This window comes from Talpa europaea (assembly GCF_964194135.1).
Source record: "Talpa europaea genome assembly, chromosome: 2".
NCBI classification, from domain to species: Eukaryota; Metazoa; Chordata; class Mammalia; order Eulipotyphla; family Talpidae; genus Talpa; species Talpa europaea.
Window position 1 is genome coordinate 131262909 of NC_140068.1, and position 24343 is coordinate 131287251.

Sequence of the window (24343 nt, forward strand, 5' to 3'; positions counted from 1 at the left end):
ACTGCCAGGAGGGATCCAAATGAGGATGAGGGGGCATTCTTTAATACCAAGTCTCTCATCCCTGCTGTGAAACATTCGTCGTCAGGACCACAGGTATTCACATAAAACATGGCCTGCCACATCCCCAATTCCCGAAGGACCTGTACCAGCTCGGCGTACGTCTGTCATCTGCTTACTGTGTCCGGCACGTCTCCCGCATCAGCCCATACTGTCTGTATGGCAGCCATTATCCATTCCAGGTGGGTGTGGTTGCCCTGGCAACACCATCGGCTGTTCTGCAGCCTCTGTTGCACGGATGGGTGTAAAGTCAGTCAAGTATGTCCATCTCTTGTGCTGTGCAAATAATCCCATCCACCCCCAGTCCCCTAAACGTAGCAGCCAGGCTGCCAAGGGTTTCCCCTGGTTTCTGGTGGAAATGTCTGCCCAGGTCCACCAGTTCTGCCTGGGTGTATGGTTGATAGGTAGTAAATTCTGTCATTTGTGGTGGTCCAGCAGCCTGACCCCTTGGGGCCATAGGTCACTGCTGCTTCATTTTCAGAGTCACCACCGGGCGGACCCAGAGCATGGGACCAGCCTCCTCCTCCTCTCCATAGGAATCTGGCATCTCCAGCATTGCAGGTTGGTTTGCCATTAACGGCTGAGATTGGGGCAAAGGACAAGCCTCCCTCTCCTTCCTTTCTGAGTCTGCATCTCCGGAATGGTGGGTTGGTTTCTCTGAACTTCTTCCTCCAGAATCCTCAAATGTTGTTGCAGTTTCTGCATCTCTTTCCGCATCTCATCTCATACTTGCTGGACTCTAGATTGCTCTTTCTGCCTGGACTCAAGCAGAGCTGTGAGAAACACCCATCCCACAGCTCCTGCCGCCTCGCGGGCACTGCATGCATTCAGGGTTTCTTCTATTTCATACAGGGCCTGTTCCAACTGCCCCGCCGATCCATCTACCTCTGGCCATTCCTGGGGAGGTGCCCACTTGGCGAGGAGGTTGGCCACGGAGTACCATCTGCTCTTAGCCAGCCACCCGGCAATCCCTCCAGAGGTTCCAAAGGGTTTCGTCTGCGTAGAGCCATCCTGCTTTGAACTGTCCTTCTGTCTACGCCAGTTGTAACACAACCAATGCATCCCGGGTAGGTTTATGAAAAGTTCTAGCAGCCATATGCTCTTCGCCATTGTTTGTAGTCACCGTCCTCCTCTGTACGGGGTGGAACTGGGTGATCTCTCGCAACTTGTCAAAATTAACCGCCTTGGAGACGGGCTGCTGCTTGGAGTCTGGCTAAGAGGCAGGGGATGAAGCGTCTCAGCGAGCCCTGCCCCCGCGACCCGCGTCAGTGTCAGTCTGGGATTCCCAGCCAGGCTCCTGGCGGGGACCTGCTTCAGGGCCTGGGGGCATGGTTGTGTCAGTGAAGTGGCCTAATCTGCGTGGCCTCGAGCAGACTGAAAAACAAGTTCTCTGTGATTAGAGGTCAGGGTGGAAGAGAGGATAACATGTAGTCATGACACCGAAGGTTATAGGTGTAACCTGAGGTGTAACCTTGGGTAAGATAACGAAATTCTTTGGTGTAGGTAGTGGGGTCCTTAGTGAAACAGCCGAGATGCTTTTCAATCTGGGAGAGATCAGACAGAGGGAAAGGATCGTGGACTCCACCTGCTCCTTCAGTCCCCGCAACCTCCCTAAGGGGACAAAGAGGACGATTGTGAGAGCAGGTGTGGTAGCTGGGAGGTGGAAGTGGGGGCAGGCCTGGGGAGCTGAAGGAGGTGAAGACTGAACATCTAGAGGATCAGAGAACGCAGAAGAGGGGTCCGGAGAGGGCGAGGAGTGAGAGGAGTCTGGAGACTTGGAAAGTACGACCGGTTTGCAGGAGGGAGGGACTGGAGCGCACGAGAAAGCAAGCCTGGACATGAGGGACCTGACCATGTTCCATTGCGGTGACAGAGACTGTTTAGGTCTGTAAGGACCATGAAATGGAAAGCGCCATGTCCCGGCCAGTGAGAGCCATTCTCCAATGGGCACTGAGGCCGGGCAGTGTTGCAGGAGAAGACGAGACGCTGAAGCACAGATCTGGCCTGAGTCCCAGCGGATCGAGGTTTGAGAGAAGGCATCCCAGAGGGGTGGCCGGGTTCGGCTTGGAATGTGTGAACCCCATGGCTAAGTGGGCTCCTCTCCCCAACGAATGGGGGTACAGACTCAGGAACGCAGCGTCTCACCTCCTCATCTAACCTATGGGGGCACAGGCCCCGAATCACGGCGTCCCACGACCCGGTCCTGGCCTTTGGAATGGGGGCAGGCGAACGAGGGGGACGTCTCCACCGCTAGGTTGTCGCCTGGACTGGGACACTTGGGTGGCACGGGCGTCCCCAAATCCAGAACCAGGAGCAATGGGAGTCGGCTGGCATAGGCCCGTGGTTTATGGAACAGTCGACCTGGATGGGGGTGAGGAGAGGAGCCGGATAACCAGGGGTGAGGGCCTCCTAGGAAGGAGGGTCAGGCAGTGACTCACCCCAAGGATCAAGGCCGGTGGTGGATGTGAGGCGTCTGCCATGGAGAGGAGAGGTCCCAGGGACGGGAAGGTGGCCCCAGAGCCAGTGGACACAGCCTTCCAGGTTTCGGGCACCAAGACGAAAGGTTTGGCGTGGCAAAGAAAAGGGGAGCCAGGCTAAACTTTCTCAAAGGAAGGGAAAATTCATTGCGTCCCCGGGCGAGCTATGCTCACCCAGGGTGGGGTGTCCCTGAAGTCACGCCCGTTGTGGGGGGAGATGTCATTTCATAGGGTGAGGAGAGGTTAGACAGGAAAACTGGGTTGGTAGCGGGGGGGAAACAGGTTTAGGTGGAACAAAGTTGTTTTTTCGTGGAGCCGAGTTGTTTTCCCCTGCTTATGGCTTCAGTTTTGGTTTGATGGAATCAGGGGTACTGGTGTCAGGGCCATCTTGTTGTTTGTATGTGGGCTTCCCCATTCCTGGCCCCTGCATCGACCTTTCATACCAGCCTTTTGTTGATAGGAAAAGGGGCGACGGTTCTTTCTTTGGCTACTTTCTGCTGGATGGGTGCGAAGACCGGGGTGGGGGCTCAGGCCTGGTTATGAGAAGGTCTTTGCAGGGACACGAGGATATAGGTGGAGGAGTTGGTTAAAGGTGCTACGGGGCGGGTCTTGGATCCAGCATTGGATGAAATGCAGTAAGCATGGGGCAAAAAAGAAAAAATAAGATCAGGATCAGAGGCCCTGTGAGTGCTAATACCTTGCCTGAGGCTGTGCTGATAGGAATCTCCAGGCATAGACAGAAGAACTGGAAGTGGCTTGAAGTGATTGGATTAGAAACAGAGGAGGAGAGTCAGAGGGCCTCTGCTCTGTAGGCTCAGTGGAACCTGGACCAGGGGCGCAGTGATGCGTGCCCGAGTTGGGCCCATGTGCTTGCATACATACTGCTTGTCCACAGGGACCAGTTTGACCCTGCAAAGCTGATGCCAGGACGTGTTGCCCAAGACCTTGACAGCCGTTGGTGTAGTCAGGATGATCGTGTGTGGACCCATCCACTTTGGCGGAAGTGGTTTTGGAGAGATGGCTTTCAGAAGAACCTGGTCTCCAGGGCACAGCAGGTTGACAGGTGCATCAGGGGACGGAGGCACAGGTTGTGGCAGACAACGGTCTGTGTGTTCTTGGAGCAGCTGTCTGAGCAGAGAAGTATGAAAAATATCCAGCCAACAGTTTAAGTTGGACGGGGAGCTCATGGTTAGTAAGAGGAGGTCTGCCATACATCCATACAAGGGGGCTAAGGAACAAGGGGCCACAGGGAGTGGCTCAGAGGTGCATTAAAGCCAGTGGGAGCAGCTCCACCTAGGATTTGCGCAGCTCAGTGGTTAGGTGGTCTCTGGTCAGACCATTTACCCGCTCTCCCTTACCAGAGGATTGCGGTCGGGAAGGAATGTGTAGTTCCCAGGTGACGCCCAGGGAGGAGACCTGTGGAGTAATCTTTGAGATAAAGGCAGGTCCATTGTCTGACTGGTGATGGTGTCTACCATAGTAAGAAGAGGGTGTTATCTGCGTTAGGGAGTGGAACACCCGTGAGGCCTAGCAGGATGGAGAGTCGAGGATTGGGAGAGGGAGATGAGAGGGTCTTTGACACTAGGGCTTTGCTCTAGGGGTTCTGGGCCAACCTGGGCCAGTCCAGTGACCAGTTGCTTATTTCTCTAAACAAATGGATCCCACAGTAAGAGGATGGCAGCCCTGCCTGCGCGCACTTGCGGCAGCTTCTCGTCTCGCTAGACAGGCTTTAAAACCCACACTGGGCCAACCTGTAAAGGTTAGTTCTCCACATCGGCTCCAAGACCTGCTCTCAGCCTGGTGAATGAGCCTGAGCAGGTCCTGGAGCCAATGTGGAGAACTAACATTTACAGGTTGGCCCAGTGTGGGTTTTAAGGCCTGTCTAGCGAGACGAGAAGCTGCCGCACGTGCGCGCAGGCAGGGCTGCCATCCTCTTACAGTGGGATCCATTTGTTTAAAGAAATAAGCAACTGGTCACTGGACTGGCCCAGGTTGGCCCAGAACCCCTAGAGCAACTCCCTGTTGCTCATCTGTCTATAACAGGAATGGCTTTCCTGGGTCTGGGAGAGCAAAGGCTCATCTCAGAGAGCTTGGCCTGGATAAAGCAGAGAAAACATGGTGTAGAAACAAAGAAACGCATCATCATGATCACTGGGCCTACTCGGGGCAGGATCCATGGCAGTAAGGGAGAGCTAGTCCATGTTTGGATGTCCTGGCCCCAGCTTCGGCTGACGAAATATCGATCAGAGGGGGCTTTGCTGGTCAGATGAGCAAGCCCATGAATGTGTTGGAGGAGGGGGAGACACCTGAGTACACACGATTTCTCACCAAAACCTCCCTCTCAGACCTTCAACACTTTCTTTTGCTTGCTTTCATTCTAATGCCATTTCATTTTACCCATCTGGCTTTACATAATCTTAAGGCCCTTCAGAATATCCCTCTTCCATACATTTCTTTTTTCAAACACACATACCTCACTTCACTTGCATTTGCCAGACTTAGCAAAACCTTAGTTTTCTAAGGGAATTGAACATCATCTAAACAACGATGAAAAAACACAAATTTTAGGTAGACAGCCCCTGTAGCTTTTCATTCCTGTCCCCAGTGATTTACTTGGCAGAGAATGGTGTCCAAAGCCTGCATCTGTTGGGTGATATTAATGTTTCCAATTTGGCTAAGGTCACCCTGCAGGGTTTGAATCCAGGGAGGAGGAGGGGTGGGTGGCCATCTGGATAGGATTTTTTTTTTCCATAGAGGCATGTTTTTATTTATTTATTTGTTTGGTTGTTCGTTTTGTTTATACATGCACTGGGCACAGTCAGAAGCGCGGGAGGGTGAGAGAATTCACCAGAGCCAGAGCAGGGAGCAGAGCAGGCAGAAGGATCGAAGTACACTGCTGAGGGGAGCAGCGGGCAGCAGGAGAGGTCTGCGCGCCATGTGGGACCCTCCTCCTGTGGCCTGGGAGCAGCCGGGGATAAAACCAGCGCCACAGAGGCTGCGGGCAGCATCGCAACCCAGCGCTCAACCACTGAGCCACCGGGGAGGCCCTGGAGAGGATTTTTAAAAGGGGAAATTCCAGCTGGGCTGACACTGTGTAAGAATCCCAAGCTGCAAAAGTTTGAGGTCACAATGGACACTTAGGCGTGCTCACTGCGGGACTGAGACTGATCGTAGCCTAGGGCTTCCTGGTGTAAGATGTGCGGATTTTCCAGCTGAGCAGGTCGTGGTGGAGTAAGGTTGGTCTGTGGATAAACTCTGTCCACCTTGAAGAGTCCTGTTTGGATTCTAATACACTGGTCCCCGAGTCTTTCTTAAGGGGAGCTAGAGAGCCTCTCTATCTGCTCCTTGCAATCTGCACGTTTCACCACCTGGGCCCAAGCCTTTGCAAGAGCTCCTGCACCCTCTGTGCCATCCCTGTGCCCAGGATAGAGCAGCAGGTCTCTCCCAGCAAGGGGGCAGTATGGTCCTCAGGGAACTGAGCCTATGATGGGGGAGAGAGGCCCAGGGTTTCCTGCCTCTGGCCCTGGCCACCCACACAGCCTCATACCCCTCCTGGGCCCTGTACCTGCTCAGCTCTCCCCAACCCCTCCACACCCCACCACTCACCCGCTCTGTTCCCCTCCAGGTGTTTCACCAGTTCCGTGGCCCTCCTGGTCCTTTACCTGCTCTGCTCCAGGGACATCTGTGCTCCAGGGACATCGTTTTGCCCACATTTCTGTGCTGCAGTCCTGTGTGTCTCATGCTGCTCCTGGCCCCTGTGACTGGGCCCAGCCCCTGAGCCTCTCCAGAGCTTCAACCTTCCCTGGTGTACTCCTGTTCCCCATGGCCACTGAGTGGTTGTGCTTTGGGGGTGGGGAGGCTTTTGTCTGGTGTGGTGCTATTTTTAATCTTTGTTGTTCTGCAATTCAAATGCTGCACAGCAGCAACAAAATTTCAGGATAATTTCTAATACCCTGTCTCTGGCCCTGATGATTGCTGAAGGGGCCACTGCACTGGAAGGCCAGCCACGTCTTGGGGGAGGTCTTAGGGGGGTGCTGGAGGCCTGTGGAGCTGGACAGATCATGCTGGCCCTGCTTTCCTGGTCCCTCTCCAGCTGGGGGCCTGTCTCAGTGGTGCTGCCGTGCTCCCCAGCGTCCTCCAGCTGGAGGACTGACACCGAGGTGCTGCTGTGCTCCCTGGTGTCCTCCTGCTGGGGTCTGGCCACAGAGGTGCTGGTGTCCCCCCAGGCGTCCTCCAGCACCGGGCCTAGCGCAGAGGGTCTGCCCTTCGGGGCGTCCTCTAACAGGGAGCCTGGCCCTGCGGCGGTGGTGTGCTTCTGGGCATCCTCCAGCTCAGGGACTCCTGCGGAGATGACCCTGGTGCCCGGGGTGGCATCCTTTCCCCTCTTTTGGACTTCCTGCTTTTCCAGGATACCCGGCCTTCGGGCATTCCCCGAAACCTCCGGTTACGGGGTGCTGTCCTTGGAATCGGGGTCACCGGGCTCCCAGAAGGTGACGTGCTTTGGCACCCGGAAGGTGACGCGCCTGGGCCGCTCCTGTGCCTCCTCCTCATAGTCCTCCTCCCCCGCCTGCTTCCTGGAGCGGAGGATCAGGTAGGTGGCCATGACCTCGTCGTACTTGTCAGCGTCAATGGCCTCCCGAATTTCCTGCCTCTCATAGCCCAGGCGCTCCATAGCTTTGATTATGGCCGGGTTTTGGGGGCTGAGCCACGGCTCGCTGAAGGGCAGGAGTCCCTCGCTCGTTTCTGCGACCCAGGGGTGCTGCTGGATGCACTCCAGGGGGCGGCGCCTCCAGGGGTCCTTTCCAGCATTTTGGCCAGCAGGTCCTGGCACTGCTCCGTGAGGTAGTGGGGCAGCTGGAGGTACGCGCCCAGGACGCGCACCCTGACCGCCGGGAGGTGGGGCGCCCTGAAGGGCAGTTTGCAGGGCAGCATTCTGTAGAGAAGGACGCCCAGGCTCCACACGTCCACCTTGGGGCCATTGTAGCGCTGGCCAAGGTAGACCTCGGGGGCCCTGTGTTCTGGGCGACAGCAGCATGTGCTCAGCGCCCGGTTGAAGGCCTGGACGCTGAGCCCAAAGTCCACCAGCTTCACTTTTCCCTCTCCGGTCAGCAGAATGTTCTTGGGCCTCACATCCCTGTGCGCGATGCCTTTGGCATGGCAGTGGCTGAGGGCCGCGAGGATCTGCCGAAAGAGCGGCCGGGCCTCGCGCTCGCCCAGGCGCCCACGCCTGTCCAGGAAGTCCTGCAGGTCCTCCCCCTGCACGTACTCCATGACCAGCTGCAGCTCCGGCCTGGTGTCCACCACCTGGAAGAGCTCCACGATGTTCGGGTGGTGAAGGGCCTTCATGCACCCCATCTCGCGGGCCAGGAGGCGGAGGTCGGGCACCTCGGACTTGCGGACCCCCTGACGAGCACCTTCGTGCCCGTGAGCACGTGCAGCGCCAGCGTCACCTTGGCGTGGGAGCCCCGCCCCAGCTCCCGCAGCGCCAGGTAGCTTTGCCCTTGAGGTCCCTGGGACATAGCGCCTGTGCACTTGACTAAGCTGACGACCCTCACCAGCCCTGACTGTGCTCCCAGCCCTTGCGCTACCTCCACTGACAGCTGACTCTCCTACCATATGAACAAATGGACTATTAATCTAGTATTAATAGTACTCAGAAAGTATTCACTCACCTCACTAAATACTAACAATGCTAACTTAACTCTACCAACAATACTAACCTCACTCAGCTTACTAGCAATACTAACTACAACACAAATAAATGAAACCACACAAACAAAAAATGACAAATGAGATGTAAACGTAAAAATATGATTAAAAATAAAATAATTAAAAACCAACCACTAAATTTAAGAATAAAACAGAACAGCAAAGACCAATAGAACAACAGAACAAACCACAATTAGAAACTAAAAACTGAAAAAACAAACAAACAAACAAACAAACAAATCAAAATAAAAACCCAGAGAAACGACAAAGGGAAGAAAGCACAAACAACGAAACAAGAACAGAAGGGAAAATGGGAGAGACCACTCGAAAAATAAAAATCACAAAACTAAAAACTGAAGAAAAAAATAAAGAAAATTAAAAAAAATAAAAGCCAATAACAAAATAATAAAGGAAAATAAAAAAACAAATAAAAGGAAAAAGAAAAAAAAACTATAAGCAAATACAAAAAAAAAACAAGGAAAATAAGGGAAAAAAACACAGAAAGAAATATAAAATAACTAAAATAAATAACCTATAGAAATAATTAAATAAATAAACCAATAAATAAAACAAAAGAGAACCAAATACCCCAAAACACGCGCTCTCTCTCTCTCTCTCTCTCTCTCTCTCTCTCTCTCTCTCTCTCTCTCTCTCTCTCTCTCTCTCTCTCTCTCTCTCCTCATCCGGAGTGCACAGGTCACTGTCCAAAGCTTCCCGGCTCCTGAGGACACAGGCGCAGTCCGGGCGGGCCTGATGCAGGCGGTGCCGGTGCCTTCACAAGGGCTCTTTGTGGCGTCAGAGCCACAGGCCACAGCCATTGGCAGAGGGAACCGCCAGCGGTTTCTCAGCCTTAAGGAAAAAGCTGCCGCTTAACGACAACCCTTGGAATGCCCGAGAGGCCCTTTCATTTGTCCCGAGCAATCCCGTCCTGGGTTTTGGCTTTTCCAGGCGTCCCCATCCTGGCCCCGCCTTGTGCAGATGCTTTACTGTCGCGCTCACACTGTGGGGAGAACAGCAAACAGGGGGCGCAGGCGGTTGGGCGCGCGCTGGGGAGCTGTCCACAGCCTCTGCCGCGCCCGCGAGGGTCCATGTGGCGCGCAGACCCCTCCTGCCCCGCCCGCTGCTCCCCTCAGCAGTGGATTTCAGTCAGTCTGTCTGTTCTGTTCCAGGCTGTCTTTGGGGAATCCTCTCACCCTCCCGCGCATCTGGCCTGTACCCTGGTGCTTGTATAAATAAAATACATCTTTAAAAAAATTAAAAAAAAAAAAGGAGGCACAGTTACTACTGTTGCAATGAACTAGTAAGGTTTAAATTCTAAAATTTTCAAGAGGTAATTTCAGGATTCTTTTTCAGCCTGTCTTTCTTTTTTGGGGGCTATAATTGTGTCATGCAGTCAGTTTAGTAGAAAAATAACATTAAATAATAATACTATATGCACAAAAGTTCCTTTGAGAAGGAATATACTAACAAATCCAATAGGTCATAACAATACCAGTGTGTTTAAAAACTAAACAAAAATGTTAGGAAATTCAGAATACTTTGTTTTTTAGGTTGCTTTTAACACTTCAACCAAAATAAAGTGATTTAATAGTGATAAATATCAGGAAGTATAAGTATCATTGTTTTAATTCTATATATATTACATATATCAATATGTGCACTTACAAATATATTAATATCTGAGGAAGGAGATTTAGAGAGGTTAATTACTTTTTCCAAGGTTACCTATATATGATATTCACTCAAAAGAAACAATGACTAATTATTGAGAAACTACACTGTACTTTTGTAGAATTGATAGTGTTCTAGTGATCAAGATATAGAGAGACTATTGTGATAAAACCGACTTTTTAGTGGCAGGGAATAAAAGCAATATAAATAAGTTTTAAAATATCCAACAGAGAAATAACAAATGGCGATTGGATCTGTACAAAGGATCGTAACAAACCAATTGAATTTTCAATGCCATTTAGGATAACATCAAAATATGAAACCCTTAAGGATATTTTTAATAAAATGTATGTATCTGTAAAGCTATGAAAACATTATTCTTTCATGGAAATTATAAGACTTCAATAAATGACAATATGAACTCTATTGACAGACCAGGATGCTTACAGCAAAGTTTGGGAGAAAGCACAATTGCAGAGGGGAGCACAGAGAGGCAGAAAGGACTGAATCACGCTGCAGGAAGAAAAAGGAGGTCAGTGTTTCATGTGGACAAAGGAGAAGGAATTGTGAGACAAGGTCAAAGATATTCCCAGAAACTAGTCACTCAGAACTTCCTAATTCAGGGTGGTGGCTTGAACGTCATGATAATTGTGAAAACGGAGAGAGGTGTTGGAGCGTGGAGTGAATTGAATAATTTGTGTTTGAGAAAAATCTCTTTGCATTGGGGAAACTAGATTGTAGGAGAACAAGAATGCAACAGGAAAACAACCGAGAAACTTGCAGTAGACAAAGAGAGAGGAGTGGGTCAGAGTGGTAAGTTGCTTAGGATGTTAGCTAATAGGGCTGATTTGGATGGATATAGAAAGTGAGGGAAAGACAGAAATTAAAGATGCTGCCAAACTTTCTATCCTGAGCAACTTGGTAGATGTAATTGCTATTTGCTTTTTTTTTTTTTTTTTAAGATTTATTTATTTATTTATACTAGCACTGGGTACAGCCAGAAGTGTGGGAGGGTGAGAGAATTCACCAGAGCCAGAACGGAGACAAAATAGGCAGAGTGACGAAATACACTGCTGAGGGGAGCAGCGGGCACGACAGGAGAGGTCTGTCACACCATGTGGGTCCCTCGCTGGTGGCCGGGATCGAACCGGCGCTGCAGACGCTGTGGGCAGCTTTGCAGCCCAGTGCTCATCCGCTGCGCCACCAGGGGAGGCCCGATATTTCTATTCTTAATTTTGTTGGGGATTGCCACACTATTTTCCATGATTGCAACAATTGAAATTCCTAACAACAATCTACAAAGATTTTTTTCTCTCCACACTTTACCATCACTTGTTTCTTGTCTATTTTGATAATAACTCTCTTAACAAATAGGAGATGATCGCTCATTTTGCTCCTGATATGCTTTCTGAATAGGAGAGGAGAAACACACGTTCATGGGCCTGCTGCCATCTCTGTCTCCTGTGGACAAGTCGCTCTTCAACATCTCTGTCCACTTTTTAATGGAGGTGTTTGTTCTTTTCGTGATGAGTTTAATGAATTCTTTATAAAATTTCTATATTAAGCCCATGTCTGACATATGTAAGTATTTTCTCCAAGTCATTAGCTTGTCTTTTTTTTAATAGTGGTTGCTTTCACGCTATAGAAACTTTTTAGTTTAATATTGTCCCATTTGGGGCCTTCCCGGTGGTGCAGTGGTTGAGCACTGGATTGCAAATCTGCCTCCAGCCTCTGCAGCCCCGGTTCGATCCCCAGCCACCAGGCAAGGGTCCCACATGGTGCGCAGACCTCTCCTGCCGCCCGCTGCTCCCCTCAGCAGTGTACTACTTCATTCTGCCTGCTCTGCTCTCCACTCTGGCTCTGGTGAATTCTCTCACCCTCCTGCGCTTCTGACTGTGCCCAGTGCTTGTATGAATAAATAAATAAATAAATCTTTAAAAAAAAAACTGTTAAAAAATTTAAAAAGAAAATATTGTCCCATTTGTTTATATTTGCTTTCGTTTCCTTTGCCAATGTAATCCGGATGACAAAAGTCATCTCTAAGGCTGATTAAGGAACTCAGTCATTTTTGTTTTTCTGTGTATTTTGTGATTTCAGAAATTATATCCATGTCTTTACTCCACTGTTGGTGGAAATGAAGACTGTTTCCTTTCCTAGAAAAGTAGGATAGGTATTTCTGAAAACACTAAAAATAGTTCTACCTGATGATCCAGCAATCCCATTCTTAGATATCTCTCTGAAGTATACAAAACCACTAATATGAAGGGATATGTGCACTCCTATGTTCATTGTAATAGTATTTTCAATACCAAAGTGATAGAAGCAACCTAAGGGTCCAACAATAGATGAGTTGGTTACAAAAATATGGCGAACAACACACAAATGCTACTCAGCTACTAAAAAAACCCCACCGGATTAAATCTTCCTCTTTGCAATAATATCGATGGTACCAGAAGAGACTATGACTCACAGAATTAGCTAGAAGAAAGATAATACCAGGGAGAGTAAATGGTTTGTCCACAGATCCAAAACTATAGCCTAACTTGAAAATAAAACAAAAATCTCTTACTTAGAGAGACCAATTTTCCATCAACTACTTAAAAATTTATGGGCATAGAATGACCTACATCTATTTCAAACATAGTGTTTTTCATTAGACTGTTCTTTCATTGCAATCTGGTTCAGTATGCAAACTTGTAACATAAAAAGATAATGAAGAGCTATTTATTAAAAGAGATGGATAAAAGGAATCTAAAAAGCATTATCCTTCAGGGCTACCATGTGAAACCCTGCCATTTGTTATTTTCCATTTTGCTATAATAAGAATGAAAGGTTAAATATTTTCATGTTAGTTTTAACTTTGACATTTACCAAAAAGACTCTTTTCAATTTCAGAGTAACTTAAAAACCAGAAAATCTGTTCATGTCAACCATGTAGTATATAGTCCTTACACATGCATACCAATTAATTTAAATCTAAAACTTGCCTGTGACATGATTCATTGATCAGTCAAGACACATTCATTTTATAGTAAATTCTATATGGTCAACAATGCAGTGAGAAATTATTGGAAAAGGGGCCTCGCTGGTGGCTTAGGGAGTAAGTCTCAGCTCTGTCCCTGCAATGGCCTGAGTTCAATTCCCCACGAGGGAGCTAAGCCACAGAGGGTACAGCAGCCTTCTCCTATCATGCCTGCTTCTCCCTTGAGCAGTGTATTTCAGTACATCTGTCTGTTCTGCTCCCCACTCTCTCTGGTGAATCCTCTCAACCACTCTACCTCTGGACTACACCCCAGTTCTTCTATGCTTAAAAAATACATTGGAAAAAGGTGGCAGTCTTTCTTTGGAAAGTCTGCAAAGCAGATCAAGGAGAAATGGCTTTAAATGAGAAACTATTTGAGAATAGTACAGAGCAATATGATGAAGGGATAAACATGGTCACTCAAACTAAAGCATAAACTAACTGAATTATAAACATTTTGAGAATAAATCAATCAGCTAATTCTGTGACATTACATTCATTTATCAACTCTTAATCGACTTGCTTCAGTTTACTTCTGCTACATTGCCTAGTCCACAAATCACTATACAACAGAATACAACTGAAATACGTGAAGGGAAAATCCATTATAGAAGTTTGAGGATGGCTCACAGCTAGTCCATGCAAACACATTTTGGGGAACCTCCCCTCAGGAAACCACAGGAAACAGGTCTTGGGCCCAAAGTCCCTACAAGGATGATGCCACAATATGCCCTCGGTGGGGCAGAGAAGTGTGCACCCATGAACCACAAATCCATGGTCCTCCTTGGAACCCGGCACCCAGGTTAGTTATATAGGCTTATGACACAGGACTCCGGCCCTATTCCAAAATGGGCTAGGGATCAAACTCATGGCAATACAACCCTGCGTTTCCATTACATTGTAAGTGCTCCTGCATCAGGAAATCATCTCCTCTTTTCACCACCGTGGAGGACACTTGATTTTCCTAGGGCTACAAGAAAATACTTAAGGAGTTGATGTATTACTATCTCATCTATTTCGTTCTCTATCGCTGTTCCCTATTGGAATTTTAATTTGGCATTAAAATTAGCCAAATCAGACTGGAAAGGAAAGGAAAACAATGAAATAACTGCAGGGGACACAATTTGAGGAATATTTTCCAGGACACAATTTGAGGAAATTCAAGGATTTTCTTTGTTATTGATGCAGATGTTGGCTATATAGATCAACTGAGGAGCAAACGGAATTAGAAATTTCCTCCATATCTGAGGATTGGAAGCTGACAGTATACTAGAGACTATGATTCAACTTAGAGGCCACATAGTAAGACCTCCATAATGGATCATGGCGTTTAGCGGTTATGTGAGCACAATACCCAAAGGCAATAATTAATATATATATATGTGTGTGTGTTACACTAGTTTGTAACACTGTATAAATATTTGGAATACAGCTTCACACCTATAAAAATGTGTAATTCCACATCACACACACCAACAGATTTCTAATGAGCCTCCACTAACAGGCTTTTCCTAACACACCCACTCTCTCCAGGGGCAGCTCCTCTTGCCAATTTTGTTTGTGTAAGCATCATCTTCTTTCCATTTGTGTGTGTGTGTGTGTGTGTGTGTGCCCTCATGCCACTGAAATGAGGACTCTGGTGAAGCTTTTCTTAGAGGTAACCCAAGAACCCCCAACTGTGACACCAACACCTCTCCCAAACATCACTCCTCACCAGTGTCAATGATATAAAAACAAGGAAAGTCTGAGAAACTGTCATCCAGGCAAACTGGATGGGATTATTGGGCATAAAATGGACATTAGCAAAAACGAATTAAAGTATGGCGTTTAGTTATTGTGTCAACATTGCTGCATTAGTTGTAAAAAAAAAAAAAAAATCTGTACTCCTGTAGGATGTTAACAAAATGGAAATGGTGTGGGGTAAGCAAGACCTGTACTGCTTTTGCAACTTTTCTGTAAATCGAACAGTATTCTTTAAATGTTATTTTTTAAAATACTCTCAATATTTAATAGGTTATAGATGGAAATTTTTTTTCTTTTCCAGTTTTCCCAGGTATCCAGGGACTGGAGAGAGGGGTTCTGGGAGAAAAGCTGGAAACCTCACACACAAGGCAGGCTCCGGAGTCTCCTCTCTTCTGAGGCCTGCTTCTCTGACTCCTCACAGAGCATCTCACCGCCAGGACGCCGCCCTCCAGGACCCCCAACTCTGCCCACCTCAGCCCCAGCCCCATCCTTGAGGCTTCACCAGAATCCGGAGCAGCGCGGCAGCGCCCCCGTGTGGCCACAGGGCTGAGCACAGGAGACCAGAGCCGCCCTTTCTCCTGCTCAGCCAGGCCCTCCCCAGGCTCCCTGGGCCCCCAGCGGCAGGACAGGGATCTGCACACAAGGGGGCGCCCAAGTCCAGTGTCAGGTCAGAAGTCCCCAAATTTTCTTAGTCCTGTGGACAAAGGACAAAAGCAGGTTTCCAGGTCATTACAGCTGATTCCCAGATTATGGGCTGATCCCCAAATATAGAGGTTCCTTCAGTCTCGGATGGATCCGTGGACTCCAGAGTCTCTGTACTTTGTTTCTGCTTCTGCTTCCAGGGGTGAAAGCGCCTCCTCCTGGGAATTAACATTCAGTTCTACCCAGGAGCCCAGGTCCTCGCCCAGGAAAAGGACAAGGTTCCAGGATAACGCCAAGACCCGGGGCCAACCACCCATCCACGTCTTGCAGCAGGGGGAGCAGGAGTGATCAGAGCCGGGGAGAGACCCGGGGAGCTGGTGGTGGTGTGTGGTGGATCATTGGTGGAAGGGCCGCACCTAAGAGGAACAATAACTATAGAAAGATGACCCACGCTGTAAGGAAATAAATAAATAAATATACATCTTTTAAAAATTCTCCATCCCTGAATGAGGGGATGTTGAGGAGAGCCCCCAGGGCGTCACTAGGAAGACAGGAAGGCTCCTGGAAATGGAGCAGAGGATGAAAATGGGGACTAGGGGATGGGGCCCAAAAGGAGTGGTGGGGGCACCAGGAAGGGTGGGGCCAGGAAGGGGCAGCATCAGGGACACTGTGAGGGGAAGGCCTGTGTGGGTGACAAGGCTCTGGCTGGGGCTGGGAGAGTCTCTGTCTCCCCTGTGGGACTGCAGAGGGGCTGGAGCTGTAACTGCCCAGGGAATCACTTAAGTTCTGGGCCTTTCCTGTCCGTGCAGGGCTGGTGTGACTCAAACACACACACTCAGGCTGATGAAGGAGAGAGAGGAGGAGAGGACAGATGGTTTGGAGGACGCCCCCATTTCCTGAGCCACAACATCCTCCCCAACTCCCCAATGCTGGGGTGGCAGGGAGATTCCTGCAATGAAGAGGAGGTGATTGGGGAATTAAGAGGAGAAAGGCCTGTGCTGCCCTGGAGGGCCAGCCCTGGGGCCTGATTCTGGGCCTCCAAGGCCCCACTCCCAGCAGGCGGGTCAGAGTCAGCCCTGCTCACAGCTCCAGGCTGCTGACAGCCCCTCTGTGCCGTGACCCTGCAGACACCACTCTGGGGATAGTATAAAGAAACAAAACAGCAAAATTAAATGGGAATCTAAAAACGGTAGAACTGATTTTTTAAAATCACATATTTTGAAGGACACTTCAGAGGACGTGGAACCCTTTTCTGACAGCTCATTGCTATCAGGACCTTGACCGTCACCCGAGCTACTCTGGCCTCCACTGTTTCTTGTGAGAAAACAGCCACTGATCACTTTATCGCCTGAATATTTTACTGGTTTGTACCAAATCACTTCCTCCTTTGCACCTAAAACAAAGATCTGGCGTCTCCACAGTCTCTGAGGGGGAGGCAGCAGGAGGGGCCTCCCTCAGAGGCTCCAGCTCTGGGTCCCACGAGGCTGCGATGGGGACGAGATGTTGGCGACTCTGAATGGCCGTGATCAGCGTGGAAGGACCTGCCTCAGAGCTCCTGCATGTGGCTCCTGGAGAAAACCCTCAGGTCCTTGTCCTGTGGGCGTCCCCTTAGCTGAGGGTCCACCGTGTGCAGGGAGTCACCCCAGAGAGGGACGGGGGGGAGCCCGGGCGGGAAGTCTCAGCCCCTGTGAGCCTGACTCTGTGACATGGTGCGTCCCTTCTTCTTCATTCTCCTCACGAGGAAGAGCCAGCAAGTCAGACACACTCACAGGGGCACTGTCTCCCCTCCTGTGTATCCCAGAATTGGTGGAAAATTGAAAGTTGAAAACCAACACAATAGACCTTCTGGACACTAATTATTTCCATTCTGCCCACATGAAAAATAAGCTGCCTCCCACCCATGGCCCCTAAAAGTGTCTCCCATCACAGAAGCAGCGTGACGTCAGCATCTCATCGCGTGACTCTGGACCATGCAGAGGAAGCACCTTGACAGCATCTGTGCAGTGAAACTGTCTGTGCTCAGCTCCTCGTGGGCTGAGGCAGTTTCCTGCCCCACAAGCCCTCGATGAGGATACAGTGGAGGACAGACACAGGGCAACTTGTGGACCCATTTTTTAATGTTTTTAAAGCAAATTTATTGAAATATAACTTTTGACCATTGAGTCATTTGTTGAAGGCTCACTTGTCATGTCCTTTTGGTAAGTGCAGAGCAGAGCAATTATCCCATACTCTACCTTGAGAACATCCCCATCACCACAACAACCTTGTTTCCTGGGCCTGGGCCCATGGGCACCACCCCCACTTTCCCCTCCCCAGCCCTGGGCAGCCAGAGCCCACTCTCTGCCTCTGGGGATGGGCTTGGGAACTTCTCTCTAAACACATCCCAGGCGACTCTGCTGACACAGACCTGCAGTGGACATTTGGGGTACCCTAACCCAATGCATGCTGGTGCCCAGGAACATACTCCACAGGGTGTTTAGGTCACAGAGAAACACATGACCCCACCTAGGAGGCCCTGCAGCCTGGGGTGTGTGAGGAGAGAAGGGCTGCAGTAGCTGCCTCAGAGGAGGCCAAGGGCAGAGCCAGGGAGGTTCCTTCCTCAGCAGGAAGGGGACATGGGAGCTGGGTCTTGAAAGCCAGATGTGGGCACAGGAACAGAAGCGGCTCAGGGAGCTGATGAAAGGCTGACTACATGACCTCAGCAGTTACTTTCTCCATGTGACCTTGCAGATCCCTCCCCAGCACTCTGTGAACTGGGAAGTGATACTGTCCTGACACCCCTCCCCCACACCCTCTCAGAAACAAGGACATGGAGACTGAGGGCTTATGGCAGTGCCCAGGTCAGAACCCCAGCCACCTGGCTAATGTCTGGGCCTCTGGACCGACACCATCCTCCAAACTGACCAGGGGACCAAGGAAACAGTGACCCTGGAGACCTCACCACCCGCTCCAGATACCACACATTTCTTGTCTGGATTTGACTAAAGACAAAAGCGCAGTAGTAAGTCATCATGTCATCACCCTTCATGGAAACAAATTGAATTCACCAAAGAAAAAGACACACTGTGACTGGTTGCACCAAAAAAGAAAACCCAACTTTATGCTGCCTCCAGGAGACAGGATCAAAATAGTTCTTGGGAAAAACACAAGAAAATGGGACACCCCAAAATGCCATAAAATATAAAATAAACTTCCAGCTAAAAAAGGTAACAAGAGACAGGGATGACCATCATCCGATTAAGGAATCCTGCATCAGGAAGACATAACACTCATCAATACACATGCACCAAACAAAGGAGCAGCAAAATAGATAAGGCAACTATGAACACATCTGAAAACAGATATTGGCAGCAGCACAGTACTAGTAAAGAAACTCTACACCCCACTTTGATCAAAGACACATCACCTGACAGAAAATCAACAAGGAAAATTTCCTCTAAGTGAGTGTTAGACCCCAAGGGCTAAATAGATATCTACAGGGCACTGCACTCCACAGTTCTCTCAAGTGTATAGGGAATAGTCTCCAGAATAAACCACTTGTTGGGTCACAGAACAAGTGTCAATAAATTCATAATGACTGAGCACACTACCACATGACAATTGGGTTAAGGGGGAAATCAAAGAAGAAAATTAAAAATACTTTGAGACAAATGACAACCTATCAGTGTGCACAGCACAAGCAGCACTAAGAGGGGAATATAGAGCAATTCAGGCCACACCTGGAGTCAAGACAGCTCAAGGAAAGAATCTAACCTTATGCCTAAAAATAGCTAGAAAGAACAAATGAAACAAAGAGACAGTAGAAGGAAAAATATTAAAGCTGAAATAAATGAAACAGAAATCAAAGGCATCCAAAAATCAATGAAACCAAAAACTGGTTTTTGACAAAAAATAAACAAAACAGACAAATATTTTGCTATACTTTCAAGGAGGAAAAAAGGGAAAAAATTCTAATAAATAGAATAAGATATGAAGGGGAGACATTATAGCAGACATTTCAGGAATAGAGAGGATAATAATAAAATACTAATTATCTATATGTCAATTGATTGAATAACCTCAAATAACCTAGAAGAAACTGAGAAATTCTTAGAAGTAGACAACCTTCTGAGACTGAGTCAGGAAGATTCAGAACAAAGCAACTGCAAGCAAAGATACTGAAACACGAATCAAAATTTTCCCAAAAAACAAAGCCCAGAACCAGACATTTTCAGTACCTTCTACAAAATCTTTAAAGATGAACTAACACCTGACTCCTCAACTCTTCAGAAAAATAGAAGAAACGGGAACGCTGCCATCACATCTCATGAGGCCAGCATTCCCTTGATACCAAAAGCAGAGAAGGACATCACACACAAAATAGAAAGCTACAGACCAATATCCGTGATGAACACAGAAGCAAAATTCCTCAACAAGACCTTAGCAAACCCTGATCCAGCCACATGCTGCCCCACCGACATCCTGGAGACAGGACGCCCAGGTGGGGTCTGAATCCCTGTGATAGCAGGCCCTGCTGGGACAGGTGCTCCTGAAGGACAGGGACAAAGGAGCAGAGAGATGACCCTGAGGAGTGACCCCATCAAAGCCCACGATGCACTGAGCCCCGACTGGACACAGCCCCCATTCCCCTTGGCTCCTCACAGCCTCTCCCGCCCCTGACCTGCACAGACTCAGCACAGCAAATGCATGCAGTTCGGGCTGGTCCTTGTGGCTCCTCACTATATCCTGTTAAATTTTTAAGAATCTTTTCAATTAACCCATCAAAAAAACAATCCAGAAAAAAAAAAAGTTTCATGTCTGGGTGTCTATTTTCAGTAGGGAAGTAGACATTATTCCTCAGGAAAACACAAAGTACAGGCAGGAGTGGAGTCAGCCCCGCCTCTGCAGGAGCAGGAAAGTCACCAGGGAGAGACACAGGTCAGTGTGGGAAGGGGCCAGATGGGTGGGGTTGGGCCCATCTCCCCACCTCCTCACGTTATGCTGATAGGAACAGACACATGAGGACGCCCTTTGCAGCAAGAGAAACCAGAGGGTCTCTTATTGAAGGAGCGTTGGTTACATCACTGCTTATACTTTAGAGGGTAGGATCACCCCGTCAGGTGCTGTCACTGCAGCACACCCACACCTGAGCTCCATGGTCCTCTGGCAGCGTCCACTGTGCTCCCTTCCCGCTTATTTTCACCCTTCCCACTGCCCCTCTGCCAGCCCCTGCTCTCCATGCAGACTCCAAGGGTCAGTGTGTGTGAGCGTGTGTTGTTAAATACTCCCCATAATCAACTTTTATTGGTTTCACATAAATAGCTAATAGTTTGCAAACCATGTTTTTCCAATATATTTATGTTAACATGTACAAATGTATTTATTAGACTTTTTGGCAGCGGAGGTAGGGAAAAAGAAAAAAAAAGTGACACTGACGATGTCAAAGCTAATCTTCAGTGACAGGGTAAACTCTTGGCCATTGTTGCTCTTCTAAGACAGTTACGTATTTATAACCTCAAAACATGTCAAAACTGCAGTGCCTCAGTTTACTTTAAAAAAACAATAGTGAAATATATTACTTGGGCATCACATTTTCCTTTCTACATGTATATACATTCACATAATTTTACACTTATTACATAATGGTTTTTAAAAATAAACATTGACATGTTAAACTAAATAATCCCACATCTGATAAATCATGATAGTGTCATTTTTTAAAAATTCCAGTTTATTTATTTGTCAGTAAAATGTAACATTTGGCAATGTCCCCAGAGAATTGGGGGGGCAGATGAAATATGAAACATTCATTTGCATAGTCACTACTCGATTCTGTCAGACCTGCTGTCACATTGCAGCTCCCCCTCGAACAAAGTACTGCAAGTGGTCATCCCAGGCCAGCACGGAAGACGGAGCTCACTCCTGACACCAGGCACTACCTGTCACTGTATTTGTGTTCCTTGTTATGGTGCTGAGCCTTGGTGCTATTAGCACAATGAATTTTCCTTAATGAATGTGGTGGGTTAAGGCAAAAGGACATAACCTGGTCCCCTCAATCATTTATTTTCTCTCCACCTTTTTAAAAATTATTGATGAGACCATATAAGTTGCAGAGTCACTGGCTGGAAAGACACAGTCACCTCTTAGGTCACCCCTGGTGTTTACGCAGGAGGTTGGTTTCTCTTGGTCTCTCCCTCCCTGCTGACCATCCCTCAGGAGGGCCCTCAAGGTGGAGTTTCAAATGCTACCATCACTATGTCTCCTGGATGGGTATAGATTATTTTCCCTTATTAAAAATATGTAATCATTGGGCAATAATCTGCTCAGTCTTTGTAAACTCTCCACTGAATAATTTCTTACTTTTTGGGGGGTCGCTCCAGTGGCACAGCAGATTGAGCATATGCTGTGAAGCAGTCTGTAGCCTCTGTAGTGCAGGTTCAATCCCTGGCCAGCCAGGGAGATTCCCCGATGGTGCGGCAGATCTCTCCTGTCGCTCCCGCTGCTCCCCTCAGTTGTCTGCCTGCCTGTTCTGCTCCCCACTCTGTCTCTGGTGAATCCTCTCACCCTCTCACACCTCTGACTTGTACTCCAGCTATTGTATAAATAAAATATAAATCTTAAAAAATAATAATTTCTTATTTTTTACAACTTCCTGCTGGCTACTATGCTTTTTTCTCTCACCTTCCCTTCAAAGGGGGAAGGGTTTTGAATGAGCCTCCAGTTCTACCGCACAAGGTAAAATATTGTCCACAGTTGTAGTTAGAGAAGAGGTGATGGTCTGTATGATGAGCTGAGTCATTGATAAAAGGCCTTCAGATTTGAGGAGACAGAAATCACTGTCATGAATGGAAATTGTGCAGACATTGACCGAGATGTTCAACCTAAATAAACCAGCTGGTTTAATGGTAAGATGAAAGGGTGGACTCTGAAGAAAGCCATCCACAGGGTGAAGACCATGACTTTCAGGTGAAGAGGATCTTCCAGAGAGGAGGTTCATGGATTCCTTTATCTTTAAGTCTATAAAGAAAGCCTCTGTGAATCCAGTAGATCAGCATGTTAGTGAGAAAGAGGACAGATCATACAGGAACAATGAGTTGAATCCAGCTGTTCGAAACTTTCCTATGTTGTCATGTAATTTGCTGCATTCTCTCAGCTCCACAGAAGCAGTGACATGGTGGGAATAATTTTTTTTGATATTTTTTATTTAAATTTTATTTTTATATTCCCCATACAATTACAACCCCCTTATTTTGACCCCAAGCCCTCCTTTCCCCACCCCCCACCCCCCATAGAGTGTCTCTGGTTCATAGTTGTTTGTTGATTTTGATATTTTCTTTCTTATAGTTATTCTTTTTCCTGGCCCCTTATTTAAGTTTTCTAGATTCCTGCTATGAGTGAGACCATCCGGTATTTTTCTGTTTCCTTCTGGCTTATTTCGCTGCGCAGGATCCCTTCCAGCTCCATGACATGGTGGGAATACTTAATCCATGGTAATGACCTAACAGTAAACATGATTCTCAGTAGACTTGATTCTACAAATATTGTGGGTGGTTCATTAGGAAATGACTATAGTCATAATGACAACAGTCCACTGCATCCTCAGAATGTCCCTCTCACATCTCTCTCTGGTGTGTCCCAGGGGATGAGAGACATCCCAGAGTCCTGGGGACTGTTTCTGCTGAGGAAACACAAAAGAGAACCTGGTCAGAGGCCAGAGATGAGACCCTCGGAGGAAATGATGAGGGTGACAGTGAGCCTCCAGTGGGCTCTGAGACCTGGGACGCTGGTCGTGAAGGACTCACCAGATGGGGGACTGCTGTCAGCTACAAGCAATGATTCTCTATTTTTCTCACCATGGTTGTATGGGAACTATGAACAAGGACCTCTGCATTTTATCGTAAGTCAGAGAAAGCAAAACAAACTTGCCTCGCATGCCATGCGCGTGAGCTCACACACACCACATATGTGAACCCTTGGGCTTGTTGGACATGCCTGTCCTTGTGAGCCTCTGTTGCTAAGTTACCACAGAGGAGACTTCCAAGGACAAAGCGAGTGCGGGGTGTCCCTCCCAGGCTGTTTCCCCCCTGGTACATGTACGTTTTCTCAGCGTTTTGGTCAGCCCTTCCCTTGCCGGCCTCAGGTCACCTCTCGATCATCCTCATGCAACATCCCCCCTTTCTTTTTCTTTAAAAAGAGGGCTAAGATCTTTGAGGTGGAGTATTGTTCACTCATGGTTCGGCAGAGGAAGGAGTATCCTACACAAAAAAATAATCACACATATTAGTACAACAATCACAGCACTACTAACGCTATGGGTCATGCTCTGCATAAATGATTGTGAGTCCATTCCCTGAAGTGCCTCGGCTATTCCTTGAGCCAGTGCCTCATATGTTTCCTTGGGTAGATCAAGCAAAAAACAATCCAACACCTGTTGTTGAAGAGCATGAACATCCAAGGACATATTACCAGAGATACTGTCAGGTGGTATCGGATTACCTGCCAGAAGTGGTTCAAACTACTGTACTGCACTGGAGTCACATAGCAAGCTGAGACATTCCAGTCACAATGTAGCATAATCTGATGTTGAAGTGCTACAAACTGGCCACCTAGCCATTGAACAGCTTGTTGTAATTTGCCCAGGCAACCCTCCAGTCCCTCCTCCAGATGAAGGTGAGGCTGCCAAAGCTGCCTGGAATCCTTGTGACCTTGCATTCCAGCTCATAGTCTGCAGCAGTGGAGGATTAGGGACATAGATCCAATAAAAAGATTCTGCACCAATTACCTCCACAATGGCCATCATTTCAAAAAACAAAATCACAGAATTTCGAGGTTTCTTCGTATGGGCCACCACTCTCAGCTTGATGCACCAGCTTCTTCAACTGTCCCCATTTTGGAGGATCTGCCTTATTGGGGTTGGTCACTGCTATCAGGCTCAAGCTGTTCATCTCCTGAGTCAGAGGCTTGAAGTGGAATCTCCCCCTCTTGGCCATAATGAGGCTTAATCAGTTTTGAAGGTAACCACCGCTCTCTGGCTTCCAGACCT

The 24343-nt window shown here is 48.1% G+C and overlaps 1 pseudogene across 1 annotated transcript in view; it reads right to left on the reverse strand.

The window, feature by feature from the left end:
- Nucleotides 1-517: 517 nt before the first annotated feature.
- The window catches only part of LOC311188339 (class I histocompatibility antigen, Gogo-C*0101/C*0102 alpha chain-like), a 94037-nt pseudogene continuing 70211 nt past the window's right edge, over nucleotides 518-24343 (reverse strand). The window contains exons 4-7 of the transcript in view: nucleotides 2289-2418; nucleotides 2203-2215; nucleotides 1196-1270; nucleotides 518-637 (exon numbers count right to left, since the gene is read on the reverse strand). The product of the transcript in view is annotated as a class I histocompatibility antigen, Gogo-C*0101/C*0102 alpha chain-like (transcript). The remainder of the gene's footprint in view (nucleotides 638-1195; nucleotides 1271-2202; nucleotides 2216-2288; nucleotides 2419-24343) is intronic.